General features: G+C 39.0%; 1 protein-coding gene across 1 annotated transcript in view; it reads left to right on the top strand.

Moving 5' to 3' along the window:
* The window catches only part of ASTN2 (astrotactin 2), a 1,124,306-nt gene that overhangs the window by 865,987 nt on the left and 235,474 nt on the right, over positions 1-22,845 (top strand). The gene's annotated exons all lie outside the window — the stretch shown is intronic.

Genomic DNA, 22,845 nt, shown 5'->3' with positions numbered 1-22,845 from the left:
GAATAAGCCAGGTTTTTAAAGACTTTAAGTATCAGAAAAGGACTTTACATTTTATTTGGAAGTAATAGGGAGACAGTAGAGTATATTTAGTGGAGCAACATCATGGTCAAGCCTGCTTTTCAGGAAAATCACTGATATCTCACTGGAAGATGGGAGTAGGGAGAGACTTGAGGCAGGGAGATCAATTAGAAGACTACATAGATACACTTTTCAAACATAGCCAAAGTGGGAATTTATTTTATTTGACTATTTGTATTTGCCACAAGGATTTTCTTTTTTCTTTTCATTTTGAAGGATGGAGAATAGAGTTTGCAATGTAATTGCCAAAAGAAAGCGAAAAGAAAGAAAAGAGGGTGACAGAAATACTTTTAAAATAATAATTGAAGACAACAAAAGTCAGGTCAGAAAGTAATGTTTTGCAGGACAGTTTTGAAACCCAAAATTGTTATATACTTAAAAAAATCAAACTTTACATAATAGAAATTCATAGATTTATGCATAATGCTATTTTTCTCTGCTACTTTATATATGGAAATGCTAATTTTCATTGTTTGCTAAGTTCTGAGTAATAATAAGATTTTTAAAAAAAACAAGTGCTTGATAGATTTTAAATAAGAGAATGTTACTACAAAAACTCAGACAAGAGGCTCTGAGTGTTAAAATTATGGCTCTGTGAGGGGAGAGAGACGGGCATATGTATAGAAACTCTTATAGAGAAAGGAGTCATCAGATTAAGCTACTGGTTAGATATGTAAGGTGAGTTAGAGAAAGGAGTTGAAGATGACATTGAGATTTTGAACCTGAATAATTGGAAAGATAATGGTTCCCTCAAATGCAATAAAGAAGTTCAGAACAGGTGAGGATTCAGGGAAAATGATAATGTATCTTGTTTTGAATCTTGAAAAATGTGAGATGATTTCATGACATCCACCTAGAGGCAGTTGGTGATACAGTCCTGCAGCTCAGGAGAGGGCCCACGGCTGCATATATAGACATGGGAATATAAATAGAATTCATAATTGAACCTATGGGAGTTGATGTTATCATTAAGTGAGATAATGTAGAGGGGAAAAATAGAAGATGGTCCAGGACAGAACCTTTGAAGATACCTGCAGAGGGAGTGGTATGGCAGATAAATTAGCAAAGGAGCCTGAGAAGTATTTAGAAAGGTAAAAGTTCTCAGCAATGAGATGATAGATGAAAACAAGATTAGTGAGATCTCTATGTGAGAGATTTTAGACAGAAAAGAAAAGATGGTTCAGAACATAGCCTTGGGGAATGCTCACAGTTAGTAGACATGACTTGGATGAAGATTCAGCCAAAAAAATTGAAAAACAGTGACTAGACAGGTAGGAGAGAAGGAAGGTGGTTAGTAGTGTCACTTACTACAGAGGTCAAGAAGAAAGAAGATAAAAGAGAGGCCAACAGATTTGACACTTAAAATCATTGCTAACTATGGGTAGAGTGGTTTTATTTGGGTGATGAGACTGGAAGCCATATTGCGAGGATTTAGAAGAGATTGAGAAGAGAGGAAATGGAGGCACCAGTTATGGATAATATTTTTAAGATTTGTTAAAAAAGGAGATGAGAGATACAGAACAATAGCTAGCAGTTACGATAGGCTCTAGTGAGAGGTTTTTGTTTTGTGGGGGAGACGAGTGTATTTGTATGCAGTGGGGAAGGATTGAAAGTTAGAAGGGGAATGATAGTAGAGGTAACTTACTAGATAATATGTGAGGACGTTGGATCAAGGGTAAATATAAAAGGATTTGACGTTGGCAAGTAAAAGGGCCATTTCATCATGAAAGACCTGAATAAAGCAAAAGATAGTGAGAGAGAATGTCAGAGATATATGAGATCAAAAGGAAAGGAGAAGAGAGAACTTTCAATGGTTTGTTTTTTCAGTGACATATAAGTTGAAGTCCTTAGTAGAGAATGTACGTGGAACAAGCATCATGGGAGACTTGAGGAGATAAGAAAATGCTTGGGATAACTGTTGGGTGAGTTTGATAAGAAATCACTTTGGTAGGAGTAGTTTAGACTTCTTGAAATGAGAGCCCAGTTGAGTTTAACTTGAGTAAGTTTGTGCTTATTCAGCAAATAAAGTTTCATGATATCCTCCAGTTCTGTTCAGTAGCACCTGATTAGGGGCAAAAGAAATGCGTGGTGGGAATAATCAAGGATTGGCAATGCATGATTGGCACTGAGGAGGGAACAAGGGATTTAAGAGTAGAGGATGGTGCACAATGGAATTAGTTCACTGAAGCATTGTGATTGGTTAGGAAAGAAAGTATAGTCAGAACAGGGGTGATGACCTGGATAGTACTGAGGAATCAAGGATTAGAAGTCATGGTGAGGATGGTTTAGGATAAGTAAGGCTTCAGGAGGGATGGAAAAATAAAAGATTATGGTCCAACAAAGAAAATTAAGAGTTCTTAAACATGAGAAGGAAAGAGGTTGAGGGACGGGGGAGGAACAAAAATTTAGTAAGCATCTACTAAGGGTCAGGACCTGAGCAAAGTGTTTTGATCCCCACAACAACTGTGGGAGGTAGGCGCTGTTATTATCCCCATTTTATGATTTGAGAAAACTGAAACAGACCTAGGTCAAGTGATTTGACCAGGGTCACATAGTGAGTGTGTGTGTATGTCTGCGACTGCATTTGAACTCAGATCTTCCTTCTGCAGGCCCAGAACTTAATCCACTTCATTAATGCCTAAATGTACCTATAGAGATGGAAGTGAAACACTTGTGGATGATGGCAAGATCATGAGCGTGACCATTCCTGCATATGATTGAGGTGAAGGGGAGGAATAGGTCATGGGAAATGAGTTGATTGAGGCACTGGGAAGTTAGAGTATTTGAGGTGATGCAGTATTTGAGGTGATGATATAATCAGATTTACATATTAGAAGGATAATTCTGTAATAGAGATGAAAGATAGATTGGAGGAAATCCATGCAAATGGGAAGGAGAGTCCATGCTATATGGTCCCAAATTACCTACAATCCTACCCTTAGACCTCTTTGCTTCCCTTTTCTTCTGGTTAGATCAAAAGATGTACCTGTGGTTATTGGACCTTACTTTTTTCATCCCGTGATCTGCGAGCACATACTTGTTGATAGTAAAAGCAGTTTTTTTGTTTGTTTTGGGGACAAGGGGTTAGAAAGAGTGAACAATTGGAACTGGAAATTCAGTCACAGAAGGCTGTGTGCCTGAATTAAACATTTGTCATAATTCAAAGTTGCTAACACTCCCTTACCTAAAATGTCTTTGAAAACAATTGGTGTAACAAGCTTGGACTGGACTATGGAGTAGATATCTTGACACGGTATCTAACATATCATCTATGTTCCCTTCTAAATAACATGAATTAGTACTGAAGTACGGAGGACCTTAGTCTGAAAAATAAAAACCAATCAACAAATTCTTCTTGAACACCTACTGTGCCCAAGGTCTCTTTTGAGGTGCTGTTAAATAATCAGTTCATCTACAAGCATTTGTGAAGTTTTTATTGTGTGCTAAGTGCTGGAGATTCATAAAGTGCAACCGTCCTCTGCTCTCACGGAGCTCACATTCAAAGAGTCACAGAAAAGAATTAGCTCTGGCCTCTGTTTTCCTGGAATTTCTTCTAGTAGAAGACATGAGACAAAAACAATAACAACAATAATCTCTTACTTCTTGATGTCACCTTGTAATATTCAGAATACTTTCATAGTCATAATAAGCTTATTTGACTCTCTCAATAACACTGTGAGGAAGGTACCTTGATTCCCATTTTACTGTACAAAGCAAGATAAACTAAATGCCAGATGTAGCTGAACAGACAAGAAGGGCTATAGGAATTTAGAAGGAGAGGTTATTTTGAGCTAGGGTAAAAAAAGGAAGCTTTATTCAGGAGGTCAGTTCAATATATAAATCGATATTTGTCTCATTCCCATTGGTTGGATATATTTTCAAAATAGATTACATGGCATTAGCCAACATCTCCAGATTTATCCAAGTAAAATGAAGTATATTGGGAAATTCAGGGTCATAGGATCTGGGTTTGAATCCCAGCTCCACCACAAACTACTCATGTACCTTGGAACAAGTGATTTCCCCTTTCAAGACCTCAGTTTCCTCATTTGTAAAATGAGAGGGTTGGCTTGGATGGTCTCTTAAAGTCTCATCTAGCTCTAACTGCTATAGTATGAGATTGTCAGTGTGCATTTCCACCAGAATTCCCCCTCCCTACCCCCCTCATTGTGCTATGTCTACCCTCCTGCAGTACTCTCACTGCTTAGGGAATAAACAAAGTCCTTCGGTTTCCATAGCTGTCAATCTGCCATGTTTTATGAGTGTTAAATTCATTGCTAAAGTATTTTACAAGAAATATCCAAACAAAAGCCAGTCTTTGAACAGGAGGTCAGAGTTTTGGAAAAGTTTTCCTGGGGCCATGGAGTTAATGCTGGGTGTCAAGTACACTTTAAGAGGGCTGGATTTTTCCCTTTGGGAGAACAGTAGTTGTTTCCACCTACTAGTGCCATATGGGATCCTGGAAAGCAGAGACGGGATATTGTTGGCTAGGCTAAGCAGATGCCTCATTTTTCAGTTGAGTCAGATTTCTGGGTGGGGTTCCAGTTTTGGTGTAAAGGTATTAGAGTGAATCTAGGACAGTACTCCCTTCACTTTCCCCCAGGTGAGTCTAAGAGGTAGGAAAACTTGTTAGTAGTCTTCTGACTGGGATGGTAGTATTGGTAAGGCATTGGTATACTGTCTTTAGATAATTATGAAGATGGCTATTGTCCTCTGGATCCCAGAATCTTAGAGCTGGGAGGGACCTCAGAAGCTATATAATCCAAAGTCCTCATTTTACAGAATTAGTTATAAGTCTCCCCATAGACATCTCTGAGGCCCAGGGAAAGGAAATGATTTCTGAGATTTATACAGCTTAGTTGGTGGTGGAACAGAGTATCCTGATTCCTAGTCTAATGGTCTACTATATGTTAGCTTGCTTCAGTTTATAATGTGTGAATTTGTCTTATAAATGAATATATACATTCTATGCATGTCAATTTATGTATGATATGTATATATTTGCATATATCATATATGTCATAATACTATATATATGGATGGACACATGTATTTATAATCTATATAGGCATGTATCTACACACATATAATATGTATACATATATGACATGTATATATGTGTATGAATAGACAAATTGGTATACTTGTGTATGCGTATATCTACATACTTACAATGTTTATAGGTATAGATATATAATCGATTTAGTTACTGCTGAATGATATGAGAAATTAATTTGGCCCCCAAACTATCACTCAATAAATATTTACTAGAAACCCATGGTGTAGCAGTTACCGTGCAAGACGCTATGGAAGGATGGTTCTGTCATGTAAGAATTCACATTCTGGGTAGAGAAAGTAAACCTACCTGTACCAGATAATACAGAATATTTGGCATAAATAACAAATGTCATTGACGTTCAGAGAAGGTAGAAATCTCTGTGAACCAACTTTGTTAGGGAAGCCTTCATAGAGGGAGTGAAACTTGATTCCCTAAAGAATGGCAGAGGTTAAGTAAGTGTGGATGGACATTTCAGGAAATTAAAAAAACAAACAGATATTTGATATAAGGGAAACAATAGAATCAACTAATTTGTCAATTAACATTTATCAAATGCCTTTAATGTGTTTTGATACTGTGCTAGGCACTAGTGATACAAAGACAAAAAAGAAACCACCCATGCGCTCACATCTATATGATGTTAAAGTTTTAGCAAATCAGCCAGTCAACAAGCATCTATTTAAGTGCGTAATCTATGTCAAGCAGTGTGCTAAGCATTGGTGATACAAAGAAAAGCAAAGAAATAAAATAAAATGAGAATACGCAGTCCCCATCCCTCTAGAACTTCCTAATGGATGAGACAATGTGTCTCAGAAGACCAGAATGGTCAGGTTGGAAGAGGCATTAGAACACAGAATATAGAGATGTGAAGGACATTGGAAATCACCTTAGAAACTGAGCCTGACTTTGGTTATCCACGAAATAGTTATAATAATACTAATAAATACTTCCCTCAGGTGGTTTTTGTGAGAATCAAGCTAGATTATGAAACGTACACATCATCTCATCCATTAGGTAGTTCTAGAGGGATGGGAATTGCATATTCTCATTTTATTTTATTTCTTTGCTTTTCTTTGTATCACCAATGCTTAGCACACTGCTTGACATAGATTACGCACTGAAATAGAAGCTTGTTGACTGGCTGATTTATTAAAACTTTAACACCATGTAAATGTTGGCTATTTTTTTCAACCCCTTAATTTTTCAGATGAAGAAAGAATGTGCAATCCAAAGAGGATGAGAAACTAACAGAGGTTCACACAGGTCCTCAGTGGGACAATTGACATTAGCTGTGGAGCCTACAGCAAGGCTTCTAACTGGAAGCCTTCACACAGTGGGCCATACAGTCAATGAATTTTGTTACTCTCCAAGAATGAATGCATTAGAAAATAGTTTGTATAGATTTTAAAATGACAGTCATGGAATGACTACCAGGAGTAAACAGGATATACCTGACCTTTAAGGTTGTCTTTCAAGAAGGCAACTCATCCTATGTCATACCCCTTGGGTCCTTTGTTGACCATGGTCCCTTTTCCAGTTGTGTAAGCTTCTTGAGTGACACAAAATCTGGGTAATGCAGGCCTTGGGTTGTTCTTCACCTCTGCAACTTCTGTTGTTTTCTTCCCTCTGTTGTCTGTACTTCCATCCATATGTGCACATAATAGGAGCTCCGTAAATAACCAGTGAGTTGAATTGAACTGAGGTAATATATCATTCTCTAAATTAGCTAATTAGCCTTCCCATGAGAATTGGGAAGGAATTTTCCCACAAAGCCATGAGTTTCTAACTGATAGTATCTGCAGATTTGTACTTTCCTCTACCAGAATGGGGATTATTTGAGACTGAAAGCAGAGCATGAGTTTAAATGCCATTAGAAAGCCTACTATATACTTCTTTGTGCAGATCTTTGCATTAGCTTCTTTGAAGCAATGTGGGACACTGATAAACCTTTTCATCCTTCTGAGAGTCCAGGAGAGAGAGAAAAAAAACCACACATACACACAAACATTTTATAATAGGAATTTAGGATTTAGATGTGGAGGGAGTTCAGAGATCATTTAGTCACACTACTTCTTTTTGACAGATGAGGAAACTGAGACCCAAATAAATGAAGTGACTTGTCCAAGGTCACATACTAATTGGAGAACCAGAATTTAAGCCCAAGTCATCTGACTCCAGATCTAATGCTATTTTCACCATCTCATAATCCCTCATAAAATTCTAGACTTGAAAGAGTTCCTTTTTTTGTTGTTCAGTCATTTCAGTTGTGTCTGACTTTGTGACCCGATTTGAGATTTTCTTCCTGGAGTTGTTTTCCATTTCCTTCTCCAGTTCATTTTATAGATGAAGATACTGAAGCAGACAGGGTTAAGTGACTTACCCAGTGACACACAACTAGTAAGTGTCTGAGGGCAGATTTGAATTCAGGACTGGCACTCTATCCACTGCATCACTTGGCTGCCCCAAAAGGGTTCTTAGAGATCATCGATTTCAAAACTTCTCATTTTCAGGTTTAGGAAACTAGGGCTCCAAGATGGGAAGATCATACAGCAAGTCAGTAGTAAAGTTGATTCTGAAATCTGTAGCTCCTGAATCCTAGGCTAGGGCTCTGCCTTCCACAGTACAGCATCTTGCCTCAACCAAAGACATATAGAAGATATGTTTGCAAGTTTCCAGTATCAGTCTGAGGATGATAATGATAGTAGTGATAATGATAGTAATAAATAGTAATTTACATCGGGCTTTAATGTTTGTAAAGTTCTTCCCATACATTTTTAATTTATTTCAGATATCAACTTATTTGTGCATATGTGTCCTCCTTCCCCTCCGAAGGGGAATGCAAATTCCTTAAGGACAAGGACCATTTCCTCTTTAACTTTGTATCCCCTGAATTTATCCTAGTTCTTGGCACATACTAAGTATTTAATAAATACCTGTGGAATTGAATTAGATTCAATCCCCACAACAAACCAATGAAGTAAAGATCACAATTACTATTATCCCTATTTTATAGATGAGGAAATTGAGTCAGAGAAGTGCAGTGATTTACCCATCCCCCCACAGATAGTTCAAGCCTTTCTGTTCCCAGTAAATAGGACAGAGCTTTGCACATAGTAGGCCCTCAATAAATGCTTGTTGTTGAATTTGTGTCAGAGGTGGCATTTGAACTTTAGTTCATTCTGACTTGAATTCCACACCACAGTGCTTCTTTCAAATTATTTTGACCTGAAAAGCTATGCCGCTCAAAATGTTTAATTCACTGGCAAATATCTTATGCTGTGAAATGAATGACCCAACCAGTCCCCTTCCAATTTTTTAACTTCTTCCTGAGTGAGACATAATCCTTGCAACTGGGTTATGTCACATTTGCTTTTGTTTGGAAAGGATAAGATTTTCCTGCTGTTAATTGGGTGATTGAGTCCGTGTGTGTGTGTGTGTGTGTGTGTGTGTGTGTGTGTGTGTGTGTGTGTTCTCAGATATAATCTTGAGACCCTGGGGGGGTTAAATTTGGTTATTGAGACATAATAGGAAATAGTGCTGTGGCAAGTTTGGGTTATGGGGAATGGATGGATAGTTTTCCCATGGCTTCTGTCCCAACTAGAGGCCTATGTCTTAAGGGTGAAGCAGTATTTCATGCTCCTGATGGGCTCTTACAGCTCTAAAATAGCCCCCATTTTATGAATGTCTCCAGTATAAGTGGGCACTCTTGTATCGGACAATGTGGCTAGCACAGATAGGAGCAACCCCTTCCTCCAGCATTCAAACTTTCAATGAGTGGCCCTTTTGCTCTCCTTAAGGCTTGGGACCTAAATATTCTTTAAAATGCCTTCCACCTCTAAATCTATGCTCTTGTGATTTCTAAGACCCCTTCAAACTCCTTTTGTTTGTTTTTTTCTATGCATAGGCAGAGTGTTTGGGAAGAAACTGGGAATGGAAACTAGAACATATGGGACCCTACTACTCAGTTTTCTCATCTGCACCATAGTAATAATAATGGTTGTCCTGCATACTTCACAGTACTGCATAAGTTCAAAAGAAACTGTGTTAGATATGTGGAAAAAAAAGTTATAGTGACTGTTGTCATTTATATGGTATTTTTTTTTAAGGTTCACTAAGTATTTTACATGCATTGTCTCAGCCTTTTGAGATAAATACTACAAGTTTTACTATACCTATTTTACAGATGTGGAAAGGGACGCTCTTAGAGGGTAAGTGACCTGGGCAGCAACTTGGAGGACCTGCACTTAAAGGATGGTAGATTGAAAATAAAACAGTAAAGGAGACAGAAAAGAAACAATAAGATAGGGCATCAGAGGGGAATAATGTCCAAGGGTGTGCCAGGAAATGTTTAACAACAGACTTTTAAGTTTAATTTATGTTATTAATATTGTCATCATCACTTTCTTAAGTCTAGACAGTCAATAAACCAATAATCAAACCCTGATTTATGGCATTTGAAGTCACTTTGAGCAGACTCTAGCACACCCCTAAAAGTGTTCCAGAAGCCAAGGAAAGAAAGAATGCAGTTGAAAGGGGTGGTCAATAGCATTAATGATACTGAAAGTTCAAGGCTGATGAGACTGAGAAAAAGCTATACTAATATCTACTTCAATTCTGTTCTGCTCAGTTTTTTTGAGGGTGCCTAGTGCTATGTGCTGGGGATACCCATCCCAAACCAAAATAGTCCCTGCCAGCAGGGAGCTTATATTCTGCTGAGATAATAGCTTATATACACAGATAAGTAAATACAAAGTACTTTGAGGTAAGAGAAAACACTACTTGAGGGGACTGGAAGTTTTTCCATAGCAGATGTTGCTTGGGTTAAGTCTTTAAGGAATTCTTGGTAATTAGTATAAAGTCATGAAGATGGAGAGAAGGCACCCAGAGTTTGAAGACCAGATAGTAGGCTAGGTATGTTGCAATGAGAGATCATACCATCCTGAAAGGAGCAAGAAAGGAAGGGAAAAGGAGAAGATGAGAGCAGTGGGTCAAGATGGTTTATTTTTTTCTCTAGTTTTCTTTGTTCTGCTTTTCTATGCCAACTGGCATCTGTTATAACCCTATACTTCTGGTATCTACAGTGGGGAAATTTTAGTCACAGGTGGACAGTTAATTTAATTGTGGAAATTCTCAGTCAATAAAGCAAAGCTGTGGCAACAACCAAACAAGAGGCTTCACTTTCATGTTGATTGCCCAGCCCTGGAAATGCATGAAAACAGAATATTGTCTAACTTGGGAAATGCCTCATTAGGATCCCATTCTCGACCTATGATTTTGTCCCCATCCCTCCTCTAGGAGGGGAGAAGAATGGGTTAATTAGTCCCAAATCAGACCATTCTAACTCTTTGGAGGTGATGAGAGAAAGAAACATCTTCTCTTTCCCTTGACCCACACTAGACAATAATAAGGAGAAGTTACCAAATTGTAGAGCTCGCAAAGAGAAGCAGCAGGATTCACGCTAAGTCTTCTGAATGCAGAATAGAGGCTCTTTCCACTATTTCCGGCAGCCTCTCAGTGTGGGGTGGGGTGATTAACCAATGGCATTGACCCAAAGCTTGAAACATTTATTATAGAACTTCTTTCTCTCACTCCACAATGAATCTCACAGAAGTAGAACTTTCTTCCCCTTCATTCTCCCAATAGAGAAACTGAGGACAGAAGCATGGTGCAGGGATAGGTTTACTAAATTTAGAGTCAGGTTGGTTGTTGTCTTATTCTCGAAACAGGCCAAAATGACATCACTACGTTGGAGTCAAAATACAGTGTGTCTGATTATGGCTCATCAGACCCATACGCACTTAGAAGGCTCTAACACAGGTCAGGCACCAATAGTCCATATGAACATTTGGTTAGAGTCAGGTGACAGTGGTTTAAGTTCCCATTATGCCACTAGGCCCTTGGATTATACCCTTGGGTCCTCTGGCTCCCATAGGTGAATTTTTGACTGATCTTGCCACAGCCTAGTTTTCACACCACTTTCCAGCCCCCTCTTTTCCAAAGTTCCTTCCTCTTTTACCATCCCCTTTCTTATCATCCATTTATATGTTGTCTTCCTACATTAGAATTCGGTCTCCTTGAGGGCAAAGACTGACTTACTTGCTTGTATTTGTACCTCCAGTATTTACAATAATGTCTGTCACATGTTAAGTGCTGGGTAAATGCTTGATTTATAAATCTATCCATCAATTTACTAGCTACTTAATCTTAAGTCACCTAACCCTCTCTGAGACTTAGTTTCCTCATGTATCAAATGAGAGAGCTGAAATCAATGAGCTCTTTTAGAATCATGTTATTTACATTCATAGATCCCATTTACTTCTGGCGTGGGTGAATTTGTGGCAGTGATCAGTTACTTGATTTATTTTACCTATTAGAACATCCAGATTCATAGAGGTTAAGTGCATTAGGTTCCATGAACAGTAAGTGGCAGAGCTAGGACTTGAACACAAATCTTCTAACTACAAACTGAACATGCCTCCCACTGCACCATAGAGTCTCATGCATTTATCACAGTTATTATTGTCATTTTTATCACTTTCAATGCCTTGGACCTAGTAGGTTCTTACTACATATTGTTTTATATAAATGAATGAGCACCATTTATTTTGTGAAAAGGCTGATGCAGACAAATGTGTTGAAAAAAGTAAAGAAGAAAAATTCTAGAAGCCTTTCTCACACAATTCTTTGCCTGCATAGTTTCATTTTCAAATGATTCAGATGTTTTTATTAAAGTTCTTTTGTTTACATCCCCCATACGTACAACCTGTATAAAACTCTGTCCTGTTAATAAAAGTTTTTGTTGTTGTTCAGTCATTTTCTTACTCTTCATACCCCATTTGGGGTTTTCTTGGCAAAGGTACTGGAGTGTTCATCATTTGCTTCTCCAGCTCATTTTACAGATAAGAAAACTGAGGCAAACAAGGGTAAGTGATTTACCCAGGGTCACTTAACTAGTAAGTGTCTGAGGCTGGATTTGAACTCTACAAAAAATAGCAAAATAAACCAACAATGTCTGAAAACATAAGCATGTCTCTATAGCTTTAGTCTACCACTTCTCCAATAGAAGCAGGAGACAAGCTTTATCACCAGGCCTATGAAGTCTCTGTCAATATAGCTTCCATTCTGCCTTTAGCAATTCCTACCTCCCTTCCTCATAAAAGAAGTAGAAGGATGTACTAGAAAACTCACTGGACTCGGATGAAGAAGATCCAGGTTCGAGACCTGGCTCTGTCACTTATTTATTGTGAGGACAGGCAGGTCATGTTTCCTTCCTTGTCCTCAGTTTATCTCTCTTCAAAATGGGGTATTTGGATGAGGTGAGCTATCTCTAAAAACACTTCCAGCTCTAATCTCCAGTAATTCTGGGAGTTTGCATGTCTCTCAAATGGACCATTTGTGTCTTCCATCTAATAAGTAACAAAACAGAGGGGACCTAAAATATTTAAATTGCTATAAGATGACTGTTTCTGGCATAGGCAAATCTATGACAAGGCTGCGTTGTGGGACTCTCCTTGTCAGAGAGTGGTGTTTGAGCAAAAGTGGGTTCTAAAGGAGGCAGTTCTTACAGAAGAGACAGCTTTTGCTCCAAGCAGTGTTTGTGTAGCAACTTTAGTCCCATGAGGAGATCTCCCAGGGTTCAGGTGATTGGCAGCTCTAACAGATGGTGGCTAATTGTGGTCATTAGAACCTTAGAGAAATTTCCTCTCAGAAGTGTGTGTGTGTGGGGGGGGTACAGTTGATGAGTCAATTCGTAGACTTACAGATCAAGAGAGGAAACTGAGGCCCAGAGAGAGGAAATAATTTGCCCAAGGCCAAACAGCTTTTCAATTTTCATAAGAACCTCTTCCCTTGCTTAACAAGCTAACTAGATTCCATTTCAGGCAGTGGATAGCCAATGTCTCTCTTATGAGAACTCTTTGTCCCTGTCCTGGTGTTTTCCTACCCCAAACAAGAGTCAGGCACTCTTGAAAAGGGTCTACCTGGCTGAAAACTATGTACCAATCCCCTGAGTCCTGTCTAGAAATCTTCTGCCCTTGTCAAATAACTTATTTTCTCTTTTAACTTCCTTTTTTTCTGGGTCCGTTCTGTTTGATCCTCGTATCCTCACCAAATATCCTTAGAGTCTGACCAGTTGATCAGATGGCTTCCCTTTTCCTCACCAAAGAATTCATTGGAACCCTAGATGCCCTCACAGTAATACAAGGACTGCTATGAAGTAGTCAGGAATGCCATGAAGCCATCTCAATGATACTCATGTCTGGTTGCCAATTTTTTTTCCCCTTCTCCTCCCAAGAATCAATCCAACCAAACTTCAATTCTCTTGTAATTCTCTGCTCCCTGAATTAGGGGCTTTTTGTCTCCTCTCTCCACCCTCAATTGATGCTTTTACAAAACTGTTATTTTAGTGCTGTTTGGACTTGTTTTCTTCTCAAGACTTGTTTTCTATTATTTCTCCTTTTTTCCAGGGTTCAGGCTAATTAAAGGAAGTGTAAATCACACCTCGTTTGCGCAAAATACCTTTCATGAGGTCTGGAAGACACAGAGCTTCTGTTTGCCAAAGATCTTTAGGAAAGAAAAAAATATTCCCATCGTTTTAAAAAAGATTAATTTCTGTATGCCAAAAAAATCCATTAATCCACACCTCCCATTTGCGGGCTATTTTATGGCTTGAATATAAAAATGGCAGCCAGTGTCAGAGAGAAGAGAGAAAGCTGGCTCAGGGGACAGGTCTGGCTCTCTGCTTCAGCCAACTGAGCTGTCTTACATCCAATACCAGTCTACTGACCAGTAATGCCTTCCAGGGAAGTGAGCAGTGACTGGTGTGTTATTATCATTTGCTGTCTCTGGATTTCCTGTAAGTTAAATGAAGGATTCACAATTGGCCAGCATGGTTGAAACTCTCCCCTCAGTTGACATTCACTTCTCAGATATAACAGCTCCACATATGCCATCTAGATGCTCTCAGAGGGAAGACAGAGCCAGCCTTAAGCAAAAATTCTATATCTTGGGCAGCCTCCTACCGCACCTTTCAGTGTTTCCCTACTTGAGGTGTTTTTGCTTTGCTTCCCCCAGAAAACAGATCATACCTTACTCCTCCAACTTCTTGTACTCAGCTCTATGTGGTAATTGCTAGGTCTTAGGCTCATAGGCTGACAGGCCCAAAGGACCTTAAAAATCACCTAACCCAACTCCTCCCTTTTCCAGAGGAGGAATCTGAAGTCTAAAGAGAAGAGATGATTTGCCCAAGGGCACACAGGGAGTTTATAATAGAAAAACGACTAGAGTCCAGCTCTCCTGATTTTTACATAGGTAGAAAAGAAAATTAGAAAATTAAAAAAAAAATCTATCCCAGCAGTCAGTACTGACCTTCTTTCCCAAGGTCTCTTCTTAGACTTCCTGTATCACATATGAAATCTCTTTATTGAAAGAAGGGGGCAGCTTGGTTTCGTTTAGATTAAATATTTTGTTGGAATCTTAATGATTCCAAAGACTATTAGAAAAGACACAAAACCCAGGCAGGACAGAACCTGCAGTAGACCCCTAACTGCTCTTCCTTCCTCTATCCCTTGCTAACCCTAGTTCATCTTCAATGCCTGTGCCAAATTAGTTTTCTTAATGCACAGCTATAAAAATGTCAGTTCTCTACTCAAAAACCTTTAGTGGCTCCCTATGACCAGTTTAATAAAGCATGATCTTCTGACTCAGGCACTGAAAGACCTTTCTAGAGTCATTTCAAACTACTTGTCTAGTTGTAAATATGCTCCTCTCTTTCCTATAGCCTATGTTCCAGGCAACCTGGACTGCTTTTTCTACTCAGTCTTGCACTGCTGTCAAATAGCACCATGTCCCATGAATGAAATGGACTGTTCTACTCCCACTTCCATCTCTTGAATTCTCTCCCTTGCTTCAAAGCCTAGTTCAGATTCTGCCAACTCCTTCAAGTAACTTCCCTGACACCCTCCCCTGCCAAGTGAAAGTGATCTCTCATTCCCCAAATTAATTCTGGCATTTCATCCAGATGTCCCTTCCTACTTAGCTTGTAACTGCTTCCATCCAGTAGATTATAAGCTCCTTGAGAGTAGCAGGTAAACATTTTTTTCTTTCCTTTTTCTTTCCTTTTTTAAAACCATGAATCAAATTGAATTTTAATAGGGGCCTCTTTATGACTAAGAAGTCTTTAAGATGCAAAGGGTTAGTTTCAAAAATGGAATTTTAGGCATTCCGATAGGTGGTAAAGGAAGGATTTGGTGGCAAGGGGCTCTTGCCAATGCCCTTCATATCATGCGTCCTTGGGTTTCCTGCCCTGTGAGACAGGGAAATTGATCAAGATAGTTTCTAAGATACCTTCCCTCTCTAAAATTCTATGAGCCTACTCTCCCTACCTATAAATCTGCCTTGGTTGGGATAGGAGAAAAACAGACAAAAAGAGAGAAGAGGAAAAAAAGGAGAGGAGAGGAAGAGATAGAAGATAAATCAGTTTAGAACTTCTCCTTTCTGTTGCTCTCTGATGAGTGGAGGGCTTGATGATAATGTAGTCCCTCTACCACCGACTCTCCCCAATGCCCATTCTGTTCCCTAAAAAAATAAATAAATAAATGGAAATAAGAAGAGCTGGTCAAAGCATGCACCATCCCATCCTGCTAGATTTCTGCTGATACAAACCTTTTGTAATTCCTCACAAGAAGAAAAAAAGAGCATTGAACAAAAATAACCTCAGCAGAGAGTGCTTGGCATTCTGCATTTCCCAAGTCTATTTTCTACTGCAAAGCCCAACTTGGCAATTTTTGTTGTTGTGGGGAACAAGAGATAACAAGGCTAGGAAACGTAAGCAAGATTGTTTTTCAGGCTCTGAAGTGAGAAAGGATAAGGAGGGTAGGTAGGAACTAAGTTTTATTTAAAATCATAAAGACTTTTGCAGAGTTAGAGAGATGGGAGTTTGGGGAAGAGCAGGATTGGGCAGCCAAGTCTGGAAGGAAAATATAGCAGACAGTATCACTGGCAGCTGTTGATATATAAAATACGAAAGGCAAAATAGGCACAGTTGGGCAGAAATGTCAAGAAGTGCTATGATGAAAGAAGGGCAGAGGATCACGTCTCAGTGGCACGGAGGACACCTTGAGAGCAGCCAGTTCCACCATTTCATGATGATTTGCTGGCCTTGTCCTTCAGTGTTCTCTAGTGCCAGTAGGACTTAGGGGTTGTATTAAAACCTTGCTTGGAAACACTATCTTTTTTCCTTTGTTATGTTCCTTGGAAGGTGGCAGGAGGGGTGGAGGCTGCCTTAAGCATTATATGTACCAGGCAACCATCAAGGACATGCTGTAAGAGATGCCACAGGACATCCTTGCCAAAAAGCTCTAATCCTGACCTGCAGCATTTCCTGCTGCTCTAGTCCCAAACTGACATTTCCCTTCAACCTCACCCTCACTATCTTCCTCCCCTCTCATCTTCATTTTTCTTCCTTCTCTTCCTTTCAATTAATCCCTTCTTCTTCCTCCCTTTTGACCTCTTTCTTCTCTTTTCCCCCTTTTCAGTCTCTTCACTCATCTCTCCCTTTTTCTCTCTCTCTGTGTGTGTTTATGTGAGAGAGAGAGAAAGAAAAAGGGGGGGCAGGGGTGAGAGTGGGGGAAATGGGGTTAAATTTACTTTGTTTTGATAATGCCCTCTCCCATACCCTGTCTTTCAATCCCTGATTTCTCCATAGAGAATAAATGTTTCTACTCTCTTTTTTTTCTGTATTCCCCATCTCTTTGACACTGTCATTTTCTGTTTTCTCCTTTCTTTATCCTTCTCCTTTTAATCCCCTTTCCTCCCCTCTTTTGGTTTCTTCTGTGTATATGTGTGTGTGTGTGTGTGTGTGTGTGTGTGTGTGTGTGTGTGTGTGTGTGTGTGTGTGTGTTGGCTGGTCAGAGAGGGATGACAGTAGGACTCTCTTCCCTTCAAAACCCCCTTTACCTTCTTCCCTTGTTTGATTTGTTTTTCCTGTTCAGTCTTTCCCCTCTCCCCAACTTTCTTCCCCTTTTCATTTCTCTCTTCTTTTCTTTTTGTCTCCAGTTTCTCCCTTCCCCTCTTTGTGTCTTTCCTTGTCCCACCCTCCTCTTTTTCTGTGTCTCTTTTGCTTTCCCACTCCTTTCTGTTTCTTATGTCAGCCAAAATATAACAGCTAGCCTCTGTCATTTTGACAGGGAGCCTAGGGAGCTGTGTACTGGGTCATCTTGGCCTTAATTTGCCATCCTCTGCCCACGGGTTCTTTTTAATTTTAACTTAACTTTTTTTTCTTTCCCAATAGACAGAATCACTGAAATTATAAGAGAACTTAACATCATAATAAGATCTCTCCTCACTCCATTCCTATCCCCATTCTCACAAGAAAACTATAGTGTCTACCAAAAAGACAGTCTTATAAGGCCTCATTCACTCATTCATTCCTTAAGAAAAGGGGACCTATAGACCAGTAAATATGGTAAGTTAATTGAGGATAATGGAGCAGTGCCAACTCTTAGGAACATCTGGCCGTTGATGCACATGTTGTCTTGAATCATTCACTTCATATGTTCAAGGCATGTGAGGGGGATGGTGGCCATAGAAGGGAGCCTTCAGACAACTAAGAACATCTCAGTCTTTCTTTCACCTTCCCATAGTGATAGATGGTATTGTCAAAGTAAGAGACAATCTGGGAGAAAGAAAGATGTACTGCTGCCATGGAAGACATGATTCTTTACCCAAAATAGATAGGGGGATGGGAAGGCCGTGTGAATATTAGGCAAATCCGGAAAGTTCCAGCTGCCGCCCTTGAATTTCCAGCCATCACTCCATCACTCCCTAGAATCTCAGGCTAACAATTGCATGTCCAGGAGAGTTACTTTGTGTTTAAAAGTCAAATGGACTTCTGTTAGCCTCCATTGCCTAGGGATCTATTGAGCAACTGCTTATAGAGACATTTGTGAATTCTTAGGTGACAAAAATGTAATCCATATGCAGGAACTTGGCCTCTTTCACATAGACATGACCATTTGTTCATCACTGAGTCCCTACTGTGTGTCTATATCTATGTCTATCTATATGTATGTATACATATATAAATATATATGCAAGGAAACTAGATTTTAGAGACACAAATATAAATAATGACATGGTACCTACCCTTAAGAACTTACATTTAGTCTTTTGGAGTAAGGACAGGACATGACACATATGGAGATAACTATAAAATAAAGTAGGTAGTATTGAGACAAAAGAAAGAACAAGGCGAAGTGCTTGGTAAAATGGACAATTTTGGATTTAGATTGAGAGTACCCAGTTTGAATCTTGGCTCTGGTGCCCATGTGAACTAGGGTGCTCTGGGCTTCAATTTCCACATCAGTAAATCGAGGTTGGACTAGGGACCTGAAAGATCTCTTCCAACTCTAAATCCATGATCCCATGAATACTGCTCATTAGTTGGTAGGCATTCTCCAAATATGGAGAATCCTTCAGAACCATTCAATACCATTACAGTTGTTAATTTTGACTTGACAAGCAAGCCCTTGTCCAAGTGAGAAGCAGTACTGCTGTCATTTTTTGCATTCTTAATTCAGCAAAATTCTCCAAGCCTACATATCTTATAAGAACTTTCTAGCAGGTTTCATTGTCTGAAATCAGTGTGCTTTTAAGTGAAGGGAAGAAATCATGCTTTCCCACCACTGGTGGGTCTCTTAGCAAGAGTGTTAACAGTGAAGTTCCTTTTGAATGACTCTACTTTTTTTTTCTTTAGTGTGGGAGAGCTCATGAGTTCCCTTGAAAATCAAGTGTAGCTAGCTGCCAATGAGTCAGTTTATATGCATGACCTATACCTCTATATTTTAAAAGTAATCAATTGGCTACTTCTCACATCTGGGGCCAAAATAAATGGTAGGCATTAGAAATATTGCAGTCGTCTTGGTATATGTTTCCTAATAACCGAGTAATATTTGTCTTTTATATAGCTGTTATTATTGCCTTAAACCATCTGTTAAAATATCTGTGTTATATCTACATGTATATATATATACATACATACACATATATATGCATACACACATATGTTAATATACATTTTACCTACACATCAATTACAGCTAGGTAGTACAGTATGCAGAATATTCCCAAGTTCAAATTGAGTCTCACTTAACTATATAACCCTGAGCATAGCTTAACCTCTGTCTTCATCAGTTTCTTTTTCTGTAAAATGGGGATAGTAATAACACTTACCCCCCAATGTTGTTGGGAGGATAAAATGAAGTAATATTTGTAAAACATTTTGTAAACCACATAGTGTTATATAAATAATAGTAATTGTTATTGTTGTCAATACTTATTAATTGATTAATTCTCATCAGAGACAGTTTTGTTATAAGTGAAGGAACACTGGTCTAGAGAACTAGGAGGCAGGAGATTTGGAGAGGAGTAGTCACTGTATACCAAAAGATTGCAGGTTATTAACTTTGAGAGCTGTCTGAAGAAAGTAGGTGAGGCCAGAAGGGAGACAGACATGCCTGGAGTGAAATGGAACAGACAGGAGGGGAAAGTTGAATCAGTTGTAAAACTCCTTAGGAAAGTAGAAAAAAAATAGAATCAGGCAGTTTAGAGTTGGAAAGGACTAGAGAGAACTCCTATTCCAATCCTCTCATTTTAAAAATAATTTAACCAGGGCCCAGAAAAGCTAACGGAATTGCCCAATGTCACACAGTTAGTAGCAGAGTCAGAATTCAAATCCAGGTCCTCTGACTCCAACTACCCCTACTATGGCATGCTATCTCTTAAATGGACTGTTTTATAGATCATAGAACATAGAATGGTGGATCCAGTTAGAACTTAGGGACCTTTCTGTCCAAGTCCCTCATCTTATAGTTGAGAAAACTGAGGCTCATGGAAGGAAGTCTGTGATTTGCTCACCATCATAGTAAGAAGGTGGTTGATGCAAGGCTAGAATGCATACTTTATGACTCGAAGTCTACTGCTTCGACTGTTATGCTTTCCATTGATTCTGACTGTCCTAGACCAAAGCAAATGAAGGGTCAGAGGAAGATAGAATAATGGTAGGGGAACAGAGAAAAAGGAAAAGAGAGATGAATTAAAATAATGAGGCTGAATGATGAAATGTGTCAAAATGGGACATTTAATTGAGACAATAAGTCCAACACCAAGATTGTGCTTATAATACATGCCGTCTAGTCACCTTCAACATGCAGAGATCTATCAATCAATCAACCAATAACAAGGTGACAATGTAGAAAGAGCACTCTTCACTCTTATTTCTTTCATCTCCAGGAGCTCTACTAAACAATCTTTAAGGGACTACCTGCCTCTAATCCAAAGATCTTTTGATAACTATTTATTAAATATTTACTGAATGTACAGCAATGCACTAGGCATTATTAATAATATTATTATAAATACCTCACTTATTTGACTGCTTATAATTTTCAAAGTTTTTCTTTGTTATCACATTTATTGTTCATTATTATCTCATATGATCTTTATAGCAACTCTAGAGGGAGATGCTATTATTTTCCTCCTTTTTCTGATGACATAGTGAGATTAATCTCAGTGAGATTAAATAATTTGCCCAGATTCATTCAGCTAGTTTGTCTGAGGTAAGATTCAAACTCAGATCTTCCAGACTCCAAGTGCACTGCTCTATCTACATGACTTTGAGAGGTAGCATGGTGTAGCAGACAGAGCATTGGACTTGAAGTCAGAAAGACCTGGGTTTGAATTCTACCTCAGACAAACTAGCTGAGTAAATCTAGGCAAATCATTTAAGCTTTCTGTAACTGTTTCCTCATCTATAAAATAAGGTTATTGGATTCAGTGACTTCTAAGCTTCTTTCTCACTCCAAATTCATGATTTCAGCTGCTTTTTTTCTGATTGGGAGTCAAAACCCTGCCTTTTCCAAGGACCCACAAGTCTCTCCATTGTTTGTGCTTCAGGTGTTTTGAAGATGGGCAAAGGTGAGATTGAATACCCAGTGGTGTTTTGCAAGCATTATTTCTAGGTTCCTTAATAATATAGGGATATTTTTGCTTCAAGGTAAAATTTCTCAGAGCAAAATGAGTTAAGGTTATGCCTTTGACCAAAGTGCATAGCCGATTCTAGACGGGCTTTCAATTCACCATTAATACAAGTTAGCTTTCTGTGCTCCAGCTCTTCCTTTATCCTTTCGTTCCCAGCTGTTGCTTTTTTCAAGGAGTTGCATAGAAAGCAAGGAAAAGGGATTTCTATCTTAGTCTCTCCCTTCTTCCCTGGATGAGCTTTCACTTAAATTTGTGTTCCCTCCTGGAGAAATGTAGGGGAAAATACCCAAGTTGTAAGAGTAGTTGGGATCCAGGCATGACTCTGTCACTAATTAATTGTGTGATCAAAATCAAGTCCCGTACCCTCTCTGGGCTTCTTTCTTTTATGTAACATGAGGAGATTGAACATAAATTATCTCTAAAATTCCTTCCACATCTAGAATTCTTGGTCAACCTTCCAGCCTTTCTGTTTTCCAACATAATAGAACTCAGTACTATACAGAATTTTTTTTCTGTTTAAATCCTTACCCTCTTCTGCATATCGAGGCTGTCTAAAAATTTAAGTCATCACTAAAGCAGCAGTTATCCACTCCATATGACTGTTCAGCTATCGGATAAAATAAGCATACAATTTGTCTGTGTTCACATTGGTGTGTCTACACCATACCTTCTCAAATACTTTATAGACCAATTTTCTTCCTTGTTTAACTTTGGGGAACCAGTGCTGGGTCACCATGGTGGCTGGAGGGTGGGGGTGGGGAGAGACTATAACTGCTCCTTGTTCTGTGCCCAGGCATGTAGTGGTCTGGGTTCAGTCCTGGGGGATCCTGCCTCTAATGAGAGCAGTTAAACTCTCTTTTCTCACACTCATTGGCTTGTTAAGTTCCCCTTCACAGTCTCCCTGGGATTGATTTTACTCATGGTTCATATCTAAGGCCTCCCTAAAAAAAAAGGTAGAAAGAAATAAAAGGGACTTAATGACAATATAAATCAGGTATTGACCAGTTATTTGTTCTGATACATAAAAGGAATACACTAAACACGTGTTAATCAAAACAAACAACAACAAAAATTCTTAAAACAGGGTGAAATGTTAACTTCTAGGAGGCTAATCTTAAACTTCATCAGAATATAGAGCCCTTCACAGGACCATTGATTAGGAAATTTATGCTCTACTTCCCACTACACTATCCAAACCAATTCCTGGACACATCTGTGTGTAAAATGGTCTTTAATCTTCCTCCCTGGCTAGGTGACACAGTAGAGTGCTCGACCTGTAGTCAGGATGACCTTAATTCAAATCCAGCCTTAGACACTTACTAGCTGTGGGCAAGTCACTTAAACTCTCTGCCTCAGTTTCCTCAACTATAAAATGGGGATAATAATAGCACCTACCTCCTAGGATTGCTGTGAGGATGATATTTATAAAGCACTTAGCAGAGTATCTGGCATATAATAGGCACTTAATAAATGCTTATTCCTTCCTTTCAGCTAAATAAAGAGACTCACAGTGCAAGACCCTGAGAAATGAGATATGGGGTGGGGTGGGTGGGGAACCAGGAATGGAGACTTTGAACCTACTCTAAATGAGTTTAGGAGGTATCTTTGTTTCTGAGAAGGTTGTTATTATGTACCTGTCCTATGTGTTCCTTTCTTGTCACCTACTCCCAAAG

This window comes from Notamacropus eugenii, chromosome 1 (genome assembly GCF_028372415.1).
Source record: "Notamacropus eugenii isolate mMacEug1 chromosome 1, mMacEug1.pri_v2, whole genome shotgun sequence".
Lineage (NCBI taxonomy): Eukaryota > Metazoa > Chordata > Mammalia > Diprotodontia > Macropodidae > Notamacropus > Notamacropus eugenii.
Note: the sequence above shows the minus strand (reverse complement) of the source record. Positions and strands in the feature narration are given on the sequence as shown.